The sequence below is a fragment of the Felis catus genome, chromosome E2 (genome assembly GCF_018350175.1).
Source record: "Felis catus isolate Fca126 chromosome E2, F.catus_Fca126_mat1.0, whole genome shotgun sequence".
NCBI lineage: Eukaryota > Metazoa > Chordata > Mammalia > Carnivora > Felidae > Felis > Felis catus.
This window is the reverse complement of record NC_058382.1, coordinates 30,584,037-30,596,079: the sequence shown is the minus strand read 5'-3', so window position 1 is coordinate 30,596,079 and position 12,043 is coordinate 30,584,037. Positions and strand designations below refer to the sequence as shown.

Here is a 12,043-nt window from a genome sequence, read left to right as displayed (position 1 = left end):
ATGTCAGCAGTGTGGCTAGGAAGAAATAGTTGAATACTCTCAGAAGGCAGCCACCAACATGGTGGTTAAAACCAAGGGCTTTGAAATCAGACATAAATTCAAGTCTCCTCTCTGAAATTTAATATCTGTGTAAAGTTGGGGAAGCTACTTACACCTCATAAGCCACGGTTTTCCTCTTTCTGCAATGAAGATAACAGTCCTTACCTTATGGAATTACTGGTCAGATTAAATAAGATAATAAATAGAAAACAGCATGGTGCTCCCTCAGTATATGGAGCTGTCACCATGCAAGCAGTGTGAAATGGTAGAGGTGGCAAGAAATCATATTGATATAGACGACACACTGTCTTCAGGTAATTTAGTCTCTCAAGCCTTTTCTACTTGAAAAGGAGGCTTTCTTTCCTAATGTATTCTGACCCAAAGAATTACACCCTCTTAGATAGACAAAGTGTTATTTAGAGATTTCCAATATGCCACCTTGATTTTAATGTTTACACAGATGAAAAGTGGCTTTTGCAGATTTTCTTTTTGATATACTATGATCTCTCAACATTTAATAAAAAGGATGTATTTTGACCAAGACAGCCCGTCAATTCAGTCAAACATCTAATTTGCCAGATTCTCCCCTCCCTCAACCTGAGTGACAGGCTGTTTGCCAACTTGATCTAATCGACTGAATATTTTTGGTGCTTTGTCGATACAGACTCAAGTGATTTTTTTGTCTTTGTTATTTGCATGGACAAAGGTACTGGATTTGAAGAAACTGAGTGATCCTGGTGAATTTAAACCATTTGCTTTTGTGTTTGCTTCTTAATTTGGTCCTTTGAGGGCTTACGATCCAAAGGGAATACGTAGGGAGGACCTAGAAGAAGAGACTGGAAAATGAACCTGGAATGGATACTGGGTAATTAATGATCATGCTCTGGGGGTGAGGGTTTCAGAACGGAAAGTATGGGCAGCTTAAATGTAACTTGGGGCTTGGCCCTGAGGACCCATTCCCAGGTTGGGGTTAGGTTGGTTATAAGGAAGCCCTGCTTGTCTCCAATTTCTGTACCCATTGCCCTTCCACCAGTGCAGTGGAAATTTAATTTCTCTTGCCTCCCAGCCTCTATTCCTAATTTTCTTTAAGAAGTAATTCCATCATTTCCTTTTGGTAAATTACCTGTCTCCAGCCAAGTATGGGCTTGCTTTGTTATACTTAAATCAGGTTAGCCTTCTCTCTTCTACTTTTGTCACAAGCTAGGTCCCTGCTCTCCTGGGACTCAGATTCATTGGGATTTTAAGGGCAGAAAATGTATTAGGAGCACATTCATTGGAGTGGGGGAAGTATGAGAAGGTTATGTCATTCCTGCTCTCCAGACCCCCAGTCCCACCCTGCTTTCTGCATTTTTCTGAGCTTGGTTCTCTAGCCTACCTCCCTTATCCTAACCCCGTCTCATAACCTAAGGCTTCCCTATTCTGGCTAAGTTAGTTGGAATCTGTTTATGGGACTTGCAAACAAAGATGGGACCGTCGCCATTGGTTGCCTGGCCAACAGACATTCTCCTCTCTATTGTATGCTCACAGGTCTGCCTCACACAACAGAGGCTGATTATGTATTCACGTTTATGGCATCTCCTGAAGTCAGGTAGAGGTGGCTGTATTCGTTAGCTACGCCTGCTGTAACAAAGTACAAAAACTGGGTGGGTGGGGGGGCTTAAACCACAGGAATTTGTTTTCTAGTTCTGGAGGCTGGCAGTCCAAGATCAAGGTGTCAGCAGGGCTGCTTCCTTCTGAGGGCTATAAGGGAATGATTTGTTCCAGACTCCTCTCCTTGCCTTGTTGATGGCTGTCTTCCTTCTCCCCGTGTCTTCACATCACCTGCCCTCCGTGTCCAAATTTCACTGGTGGCTAAGACCCACCTTAAAGACTTTCACTCCTTAAAAAATAAATGTTTATTTATTTATTTTGAGAGAGAGAGTGGGGGAGGGGCATAGAGAAAGGGAGAGAGAGAGAGAGAATCCCAAGCAGTCTCCCTGCTCTCAGCATAGAGCCCAACAAGGAGCTTGATCCCATGAACTGTGAGATCATGACCTGAGCTGAAATCAAGAGTCAGATGCTCAACCAACTGAGCCACCCAGGTGCTCCAAGACTTCACTTTAATTTGATTACCTCTGTAAAGACCTTATCTTCAAATGAGGTCAGACTCTGAGGTATTGGAGGTTAGGACCTAAATGCATAAATTTTGGGGAGGCACAATTCAAACCTTACAAGTGGCCAAGTGACTCAGTTCTAACCAAAGAGGTTTAAGGGGAATGTTCTTTCTGGAAGAAGTTTTCCTGTGTGGCAACAGAGAGAGATGTATAAAGAAAGGGCTTATTCTCTCCTGTCCTGCTTTGGATGCTGTAGTGTTAGGATATAATACTCAGGGTTATGGCAGCCATCTTGTAATCATGAGCTTATATGCTGGAGGCTGAATCTCTACTTTGTAGGATGGTATGGTAGAGTAAAAGAATGGAAAAAAGAAAGTAATAAGGATCCATGATGCAATGCTGAACCAACACAGGAACACTTAGCTCCAAACTTAAATATGTGAGATAATTAAATGCCTTGTTTAAATTACTGTCCCTTGTTATCATTCCTCCTTGAGATAGAACCCTCCCTAGATCCAATAAAATCCTCAGTGGCTTATGTCCCCACTCCTTTTCTCATTTCCTCAATATTTGCAGGTTATTAATGTATCCAGAGTATAAATGTCAGATATCACATCTGATCATAAAATTTCAAGATCATCCAACTGGGTCCCTTGCTTCTACCTTTTCTGATGCATAGATTTCTCCTGACATCTGCATCCGTGGCAGAATAAGCCCACAACTAAATCTCTGTTGTATTAGATCACCCCACTCTGGGAAGTACAGTTCATTTCTTTGCCATTTTTCCTCACATTTTACTGGAGGTGTGGTGAATACTGACATGGGGTCATGAAGGAGTGTGGGCAAGAGGCAGGCTCACAGAGCAGCTAGCTTTTAAATTAGGGCTTCTTCTCCTTTTGTGTTTTATTTCATTTTAATTATTTATTTGAGTTACTATCCTATAGGGAAGGCCTGATCAAAGTCTGTAACTGCATTGAGGAAGAATAGATGAATAAAACAATTAAAATTGTCCTGGAGAGAGTGACATACTTACCTCCCAGGGTTGTTAGGATTAAATGAGCTAATACTATGTATGAAGCACTTAGTACAGTGCCAGGCTGGGTAAGAATTGCTATGTAAGTATTAACAATTAATGTACAGCTTATCAATTTATCATGCTGCTGATTGTTTATGTGCTTAAAGGAAAGCTGGGACATTTCTGCAGAATCCATAATAGCCTGAGAAGGTGGTACCCAAATTTGACCATGTGTTAAAATCAGCACTAACCAGGGTGATGCCTAGCCCCACTGAATACGAATCTGGAGTTGAGGCTCGAAAAATCTTCATTTCTAGACTGTACCCTGCACGGTTCTGATGAAGCTGGCCTCATACCCTATGTGGAAATTATTGACAGTCCAAGGACAATGGCGACTTTTTGCTTATCAGATCTTAGCTATAGTGGCAATGGGCCAGGCATCATGGAAAAACCTGGAAGAAATCATTTAATCTAGGCCCTTATTTTGTAGATAGGAAGTTGAAGACTAGAGCGATAAAATGACTACTGAAACCACAGAGCTAGTTAGTGGCAGAGATGGAGCCCAAACTCCCACCTGGAACCTTTTCTTTGACCTTCTTTCCTACCCTCTTACCCTCTGCTAAGCTATATACACACAAATGGCAAGATGGGGCTATCTTCCTAGTATTTCTCCCATTTTCGTGGTGTCTAGAAATGAGTAAGAGTCTAATGTATATGTTTAATGGTGAATGAATTGTACTTAAACCATCTTCCTCTACCTCTCTGACTTATGTGCTCAGGTTTGCAACAAGTGGGGAGTTACGAGCTCCACACCGATGGGGCTCAGTCAGACAGGGAAGAGGGGAGGTTGTGTCCTCTGTTACATGCAGATTGGTCCCTCAGGGCTTTTGGGATTCTCATGGATGGAACCTTTTCCTTGCTACCTCCTAAGAGTAAGACTTATACCTAGAACTTCATCTTGGCCAAGATGCTTGTGGTTCAAGGTTAAAGAAACCAACTTGAGCTTTCTTAAGTAGGAGGGGGTACTTATTGAGAGGAGACTGGCTTATTCCATGGAGCCCAAGCGCCTCAGGGTGAACCACTCCAGGGGTTACTAAACTGCTAGGGACTTAGGCCACCATGTGTTCTTCTCTTGCATCTCTACTCTTCTGTCCCTGCAAATATGCCTTCTTTGCTTCTCCAGCTGCAAGATCCAAGATGACCAGGCTGTAACTTCTAGGGATTCTCCTTCTTCCCCAATCCCTTATTTATAGGCATAGGCAAAGTTCTCTAGCTGCCTTTAGGTCACAATTCCAAACTTCTTGGGTAAAGCCTTTATTTGCCCACATGGGGCCATGGGTCCATATGTTCTTGGATTAACTCTGGTTAGGGCCTCTGGGGTCCTAGCATTAGCATCACAGAATGCCCACGTGAGTGTCAGAGTAGTTGTGGACAAAGTGTAGTTCTTGCAGATAGTCTGGAGGGAGGTGTGTGTGCATGTGTGTGTGAGATGGCAGACTCTCTAAGCATCTATGGGAGGTGGGTTTGTCAACTTTACTGTGAAAACAAACAACCCCCAAATCTCAATGACTTACGACAATAAACATTTACATCTCACTTTACATGTGCTGTGGCTCTGTGCCACGTGTCTTCTCAGCCAGGACTCAGGTGGAAGGAGCGGCCCTTCTCTGGGAAATGTCTTTCTTGTCACAATGAGGAAAGAGCAAGAGGTAGGGCCAAACTATGCACCTGCTCTGAAAGCTTCCCCTTGGAAGTGGCTTGGCTGGAGTCTGCTCACAGTCCATTGGCCAAAGAAGTCCCAAGACCAAGCCTAATGATGAGGGAAGGAGCGCACACCACCTCCAGGAAGACTCTGCAGTTCCATCGTTGATGGGCAGGCGGGGGGATCCTTTACAACTAAGTGTGAACGATAACAGTCGGTTGCAGCAGGTCTTAATAACGGCAACAATAATTAACCTTTAACAAATGTTTAAAATAAGCTAGACAGAGTGCAAAGAGGCTTATGCAAATTGCCTCATTTAATTATCCCAATAACCTTATGAAATAACCACTATTGCCCTCATTTTATTGACTAGAAAATGGAAGCTTATATAGGTTGAACAACTTGCCTCCTGCTACAGCCTGTAAGTGGGACTGCCCGGATCCAACCCAGGTGCTCACGGGGAATGCCACCTGTATCGGTTTCCTGTGGCTGCCGTACCAAATTACTACAAACGTAGTGGCTTAAAACAACACACATAGAGCTCTTTTTCCGGTTATTGCAGCGAGCGGCACCGTGAGCAGCCGTCTCGCAGGACATCTTACACAAGGCCGTGCCGGAAGTCCTGCACGGGAACCAGTGCGAGCACCCAAAGTTTTTGGAGGGGGTGGAGCTGTAGATCAGCTTGAAGAACTACAACCCTCAGGAGGACAAATGCTTCTCGGCACCATCAGGCTTAAGTCCACTCCCCACTCCAGGTTCACCGTATTTGGGGCGACCAGCAGCACCGTGATGAGGCCAAGGCTCTGAACTTTTCCCCCATAGACACTGAGGCACCGAAGAAACTCAACAACTATAAAAAATTAGTCAAGAAACTGGCCAAAAAGTATGATGCCTTTTTGGCTTTAGAATCTCTGATTAAACAGATCTCACGAATCCTGGGCCCAGGCCCGAATAAGGCTGGCAAGTTCCCTTCCTTGCTGACCCACAATGAGGACATGATGGCCAAAGTGGATGAAGTGAAGTCCATGATCAAATTCCAGATGAAAAAGATGCTGTGTCTGGCCGTGGCTGTTGGGCACGTGAAGATGACAGATGATGAGCTTGTGTACAGCATCTAATCAGCTGTCAATTTTCTGGTGTCATTGCTCACGAAGAATTGGCCGAATGTCTGGGGTTATACATCAAGAGCACCATGGGCAAGCCCCAGTGCTCATGCTAAGGCATAGTTTAAGAAACACTAGTGCTACTAAAAACCCAACTAACAAACCAACCAACACCCCCCCACCCTGCCCCACTCCATCTATTATCACATAGTTCTGAAGTCTGACCTGGGTCTCACTAGGCTAAAATCAAGGTATAAGCAGGGCTGCATTCATTTTTGGACGCTTTAGGGGAGAGTCCATTTCCTTGCATTTTCCAGCTTCTAGAAGCTGCCCCCATCCCTTGATATGTGTCCCCTTCCTCCATCTCTGAAAGTCTGTAGTGGTGGGTTGAGTCCTTCTTGCATATTACTCCAACCCTGCTTGCATTGTCATAACTACTTCCCTTTCTCCTCTGCCTCTCTCTCCTACTTTTAAGGACCCTTGTGATTACATTGAACCTATCCAGATAACCCAGGATTATTTCTCCATCTCTAGGTCCTTAATCACACCTGCAGTCCCTTTTGCCATGTAAGGTGACATATTCAAGGGTTCTGGGGATTAGAATGTGGACATCTTTGGGAGACTGTTATAATGCCTACCACACAGCCTTCCTTGGGTGCTGTATATGGCCTCCAAGAAACCTCTGAAAGAAAGGACAAAGATAACCATCCCTCCCGCTCTCATTTACTGATATTTCCATAAATCAAGAGCAATAGTGCTTATGCACAAATAAAGAGAGAGAGAGACAGTAAATCAGGGAATCAACATAGAGCTCAAAGTTGATTGTCTGTTTGTTAGTTGTGTAGGAGAGAAAGCCTATTGCTGGCTCTTAAAGTAGAAAAACCAACTTATTTCATTACTAGTGTTCCTGGCATGATGCCATAATTAATATATGGTAACAATATTACTAAGAACGAAAACATACAATTATGCCCTTAAAAATGTCAACATGAAAAGTAAACTTAATAAAAGATAGGCACAGAAACATATATAACAAAGATTATCTTTAATAATGAAATTATTTATGATCAAACATTTATACTTAATTTCAGTTCAATTCTAAAATAGTCACAGTAATGTCATGATTAAATATTAATGCTAGCAGAAACAACCTAATTGGGAGGTTATTAAAGCTTCAAATTAAGTTTCTTTTTCTTTTCCTAACCAAAAAGTTCTGCCTAGAAGGGCATCGGGGGATTTTCAGCACATGTGTTTTATTCACATTGATTTGCTGGGCTGAGAAAGGGACTGCGTCAAAAGAGGTTAAGCCCAAAGTCCCAGGCAATATCATGGGACATTTTCTGTCTCTCCTTTGAGTAACCAGAGGAGCGGTCATTACTCTTGCCTTTCTTGGAGCAGAGCTGGCTGGAGCTTGGAGTATAACAAGTTATCGATTGCTGCCTAGTGAACCACCCCAAAACTTAAAAACAACCACTTTATTGCACACAATTCTGTAGGTCAGCAATTTGGGCTGGACTTGAGCTTGTCTCATCTGGGGTCACTTCTGGTTGCTTGACTGGAGCTGGGTATCTATGATGGCCTAACTCACATTTCTGGTGATTGGTGCTTGGCTGTCAGTGGGGTCACATGTCTACGTGAGCCTAGTCTAGGCTTCTTTATATGGTGGCTGAGTTCTAAAAACAGCAAGAGAAAGACAGAGTAAACCCTAATTTGCAAATGTCATTTGAGCCTCTGCCCAGGGCATGTTCGCAGACCATCCTATTGGCCAAAGGAAGTCACATGACCAAGACAACAGTCCCATTGGAATGATCTATACCTGGGCATTGATAGAAGAAGGCACAATTCACTGGGGACCATGACTATCCATCAACCTCATGGGAAATTATCTAGCATGCATTTAGGATTCTCCAGAGATAAATGACACAGAAAAGGGAGTATGAATGTTTTATGCTCTCCATATCCTAATAGGTTTGTTGTCCCCAAGAAAGAAGCCATGCACATTTTGGTCATTCAAGAGCAAGCTCCCTGTAAAGGTTCCTCTTACCTTCTTAATGCTTTGGCCAGAGATGGAGTGCCCATGATCAAAGACTCATGAATTGTTTCAATCTCCTCATAAGCTGAGAAGCATGTGACACCCATTCTGCTCTGACAGGACCCTAGACTGAACATCACCTCAGGAGTCTAGGTCATTACTCTTCAGTGGCAAAGCCCAGATTCCGATTGTGCTTCTGCAAAGAGTTGTATGCATACATCGTTGTGCCTCTGGATGTACTCTAACAGATTTTCTCCCTATGTACTCTATCAATTACTAGGAGAGGATTGTTGATATCTCCAACTACAACTGTGGATTTGTCAATTTCTCTTTTTAGTCTATTGGGATTTGCTTCATACATTTTGAAGCTCTGTTATTGGGCATAATTTAGAATTGTTAGATCTTCTCAGCCATTTACCTTTTGTCATTAGATATTAGGTACTATAATATCTGTAATGTTAGAAATATAATTAGAAGATTCTGGGTCGTATCTATGTTTTGAAGTCTGCCTTGTTTAATATTAGTAAAGTCCCTTCAGCTTCCACGTAATTAGCATTTGTACGATGTCTTTTTCCTATTCGTCTATTTTTAACTTATCTATATTCCCCTTTCCTTTGGCTGCTTTTGGGATTTTTTTTTAATCATTAGCTTTCAGCAATTTCATGATGGCATTTTGGTGCAGCTTTTCTTTAAGTTCATTCAACTTCTGGTTCATTGAGCTTCTTGAATCTGTGGGATTATGGACCTCTGGATGAATGTTCTTTCTTTGTCAATCTTTTTTTTTTTTATTTTTTTTTTCAACGTTTATTTATTTTTGGGACAGAGAGAGACAGAGCATGAACGGGGAGGGGGAGCAGAGAGAGAGGGAGACACAGAATCGGAAACAGGCTCCAGGCTCCGAGCCATCAGCCCAGAGCCCGACGCGGGGCTCGAACTCCCGGACTGCGAGATCGTGACCTGGCTGAAGTCAGACGCTTAACCGACTGCACCACCCAGGTGCCCCTCTTTTTTTTTTTTAAATGATTATTGACAAACAAATCAGAAACAGAGTTTGAATTTGCAAGACACAAAAGAACACAATATTGATTCACTAACTGAGGTTGGGATAGAAACAACCAGCTTGGTAAACACCAGGAAGAGTCAATTCATTTAAGGATCAAAATTTTCAATCAGGAGTCAGGATAGTTGGCCCTTGTCTATACCTGCCAGGTATGTGCCATGTAAACTTAGGCAAGTCACTTCTCCTTTAGTATCTCACCTTTCTTGTCTTGAAAATGAGGGATTTGGGTCTTCTGAAGCCTCTGCCAACCCCTATATTTCAGTGTTCCATGAGTTAATGCAGCCTTTTCAAAGCATGCTTCAGAAAACAGGAATCTCATGTAATGATTTAGAGGAAAAATCGTGTCTCCTTGTTCAAAGGCATCTGGGAAACTTTGCATACTATTGTATTTCATAGAATCTATAATGTCATTAAATGAATACATACCATTACTTTATGCTCAACCAAGAAAGGCAAACTGCTACCAACCAAACCATGAAACCATTGAAAGACTTCTATAATATGTATGTAAATATATGTATTTTAAACAAATGATCAGAAGAGTCCAATTCAACATGAAGGAAGCCTAAGCAACTTAATTTGCTTACATTTTCTTCTTTAACACCCAAGAGTGATTTTGATGACTCTAAGTCATTGGCTCTTGTGTGATTTTACAAAGTATCCTCTTCTATATCTTCTTCTATGTCATCAAGAGTTTGGATGATGCAACATTTCTTAAAAACATGCTCCACTATTGTTTCTGGGATTTTCTTCCAAGCCCCTGACACCCACTCTGCAAATTTTCATGCATATGTTCGGGCACAGCTGTTTTCTGGCTGACTACAACTGTAAGATGCATTTTGATTTCAGAAATGTTAAAATGTGGGAAAAAATGTGCATTTTGGAATGAAGGAAATATGGTATAATCCCTTCCAAGATATACATAATGCATGATGCATATTTAAGGCTCTGAGATATCCTACACTAAAAAAAGTCTGTTTAACTATTTACCCCAGTGTTTCCCAAACTTAACTGACCCTGGAATCTGGGCCCAATCCCAATATTTTCAGGACCTTAAAAGAGTATAAATGGAAGTCTATATACCAACATCTAAATATTGAAAGTTATAAATTAAGCTAATAATACATTATATGGTATATGCTATATCTTCCTATCTTGGCAAATATACCTTCCTAATTACCTGGAAATCCAGGTTTGAATTCAGAATTCTTGGACACCTTGGACCTCTGTTTTGGAAGAGGTTGGCCCCCAGATCATAGTCTATTGTCTCTTCCATTCCACCCCTGAGTCCCATGCTACAAGAAGCCCCAATACACATGTGTGGACACTCCAGCTGCACATCCATATCCAAGTTTCTTCCCCTGGGAGCATGGGGGCTGTTTGGGTATGACGAGTGTAGACTAGAGGAGCCATGTGGGTTCTGAGTAGACATGTCTCCTTGGAACTGTGGATTCCTTATCCCAAAGGGCACAGGTTGGGGAGGGCCAGAGTAGCCCTCTGTTGCTTAAGACCTAGGTCAGGGGCTTCTCTTTCAGGGACCCAAAGATGGGATTGCTGGAATATTTTTATTACATAACACCTATCAACATTCCATGGAATAGGCAACATTTTCCAAGAGCTCCTCTGATGGTGGGTGGTTCTACTGGTGAATATGCTTGTACTTTCTTTCCCTTTCTTTTTCTCTCCTCTTCTCCACTGTTTGTTTTAAACCCTTCTTTAGTTGATTTATAGCAACCAATTTTTGTACAACACCTTTACCCCCTTCCAAAGACATTCATATCCTTTCTTCTCTATAGTATCTTTAGGGGGCACTGGGGGAAGTAACAGTACCCTCTTTTGATACTTTTGGTAGCTGAGGAAAACAGTGGAACAGAGCAGTAAAACAACTGGTCCATGCCATTGAGAGCAGTAACTGTGTTAGGCTGGACCTCCAGACTCCACTTTGTCACTGCCAAGAGAAGAAATCAGTGGTACCTTACCTGTTAAGAGTGTGGACATATGCATTAATGGATGCCTATGACAAGTTCCTAATTGTCATGTTTGTGCAGGGAGATGCTGTGTAGTAGGATGCAGAGGGTTGTAGCCAATGAAGGACAGGGATCTGGAAATAAGACATGTAGATCCCCTAACTCAGTCACCTCTCTCCCCAAATCTATTGCACAAAAATCTTGATATCAATTCAAGTTAAATGAAGGGAATTTGTTTTACCATCTGGAACAGTCTCTTGGCCCTCTTAGAAGTGTGAAAAGAGGAGCTCTACCAATGGAATGGAGACAAAATCCTGTTAAGTTGGGCCATAACTCTGTAGCAAGTGGCTAAGAACAGTGTGTGTGTGTGTGTGTGTGTGTGTGTGTGTGTGTGTGTGTGTGTATCAACACTAACTACCTATTTACAAGTATAACCCCCACCCCACCCCAAGGTAAGCTTTTGATTCTATCAACAAAAGGAGACATACTTCCCTTCCTCTTTTCCAGAAGCCTATACTCTAGAAGTCTTATTTTCTAGATGAGTAGAAGCTGGACCTTGGAAGTCCCTGTAACTCTCCTTCTGTTTGGTGTTTGACCATGAAGGTGAATGTACCCAGGAGAAGCCCCCTGCTCTGTTCAACCCAACCGGACAAGTTTACCCAGATTGACAACACTGGTAAGGTCCTTCCATTTTTCAAAAGGTTTGGAACTCAACACTCCCCTTTCAGGGGCTTTATGTACCTCCAGCCACAGTTCTGCAGTGTAGGCCAGCTCCTTATACCTCCATTACAACAGGAGACTGAAGAATGCTAATTTCTTTTCTGGCATGGTACTTAAAATTCTCACTCTGAGCCAGTTCACACCACAACCAGACTAGTTATTAGGCTGGTGTCAGTAACACCTCAGGTTCCATCGTATCTCTATGAAGGGTGGTATATTAATTGGGGTCTCTAAGGCTGTTGTTAGTGAGAATTCTAAAGCACAATTAGTGTTAATAGCCGCTATAATTGACAAGAACACTTTTGTTGCCTC

The 12,043-nt window shown here is 42.3% G+C and overlaps 1 pseudogene; it reads left to right on the top strand.

The window, feature by feature from the left end:
- Nucleotides 1-253: 253 nt before the first annotated feature.
- LOC101097609 lies at nt 254-5,967 on the top strand (annotated as a pseudogene).
- Nucleotides 5,968-12,043: the final 6,076 nt, after the last annotated feature.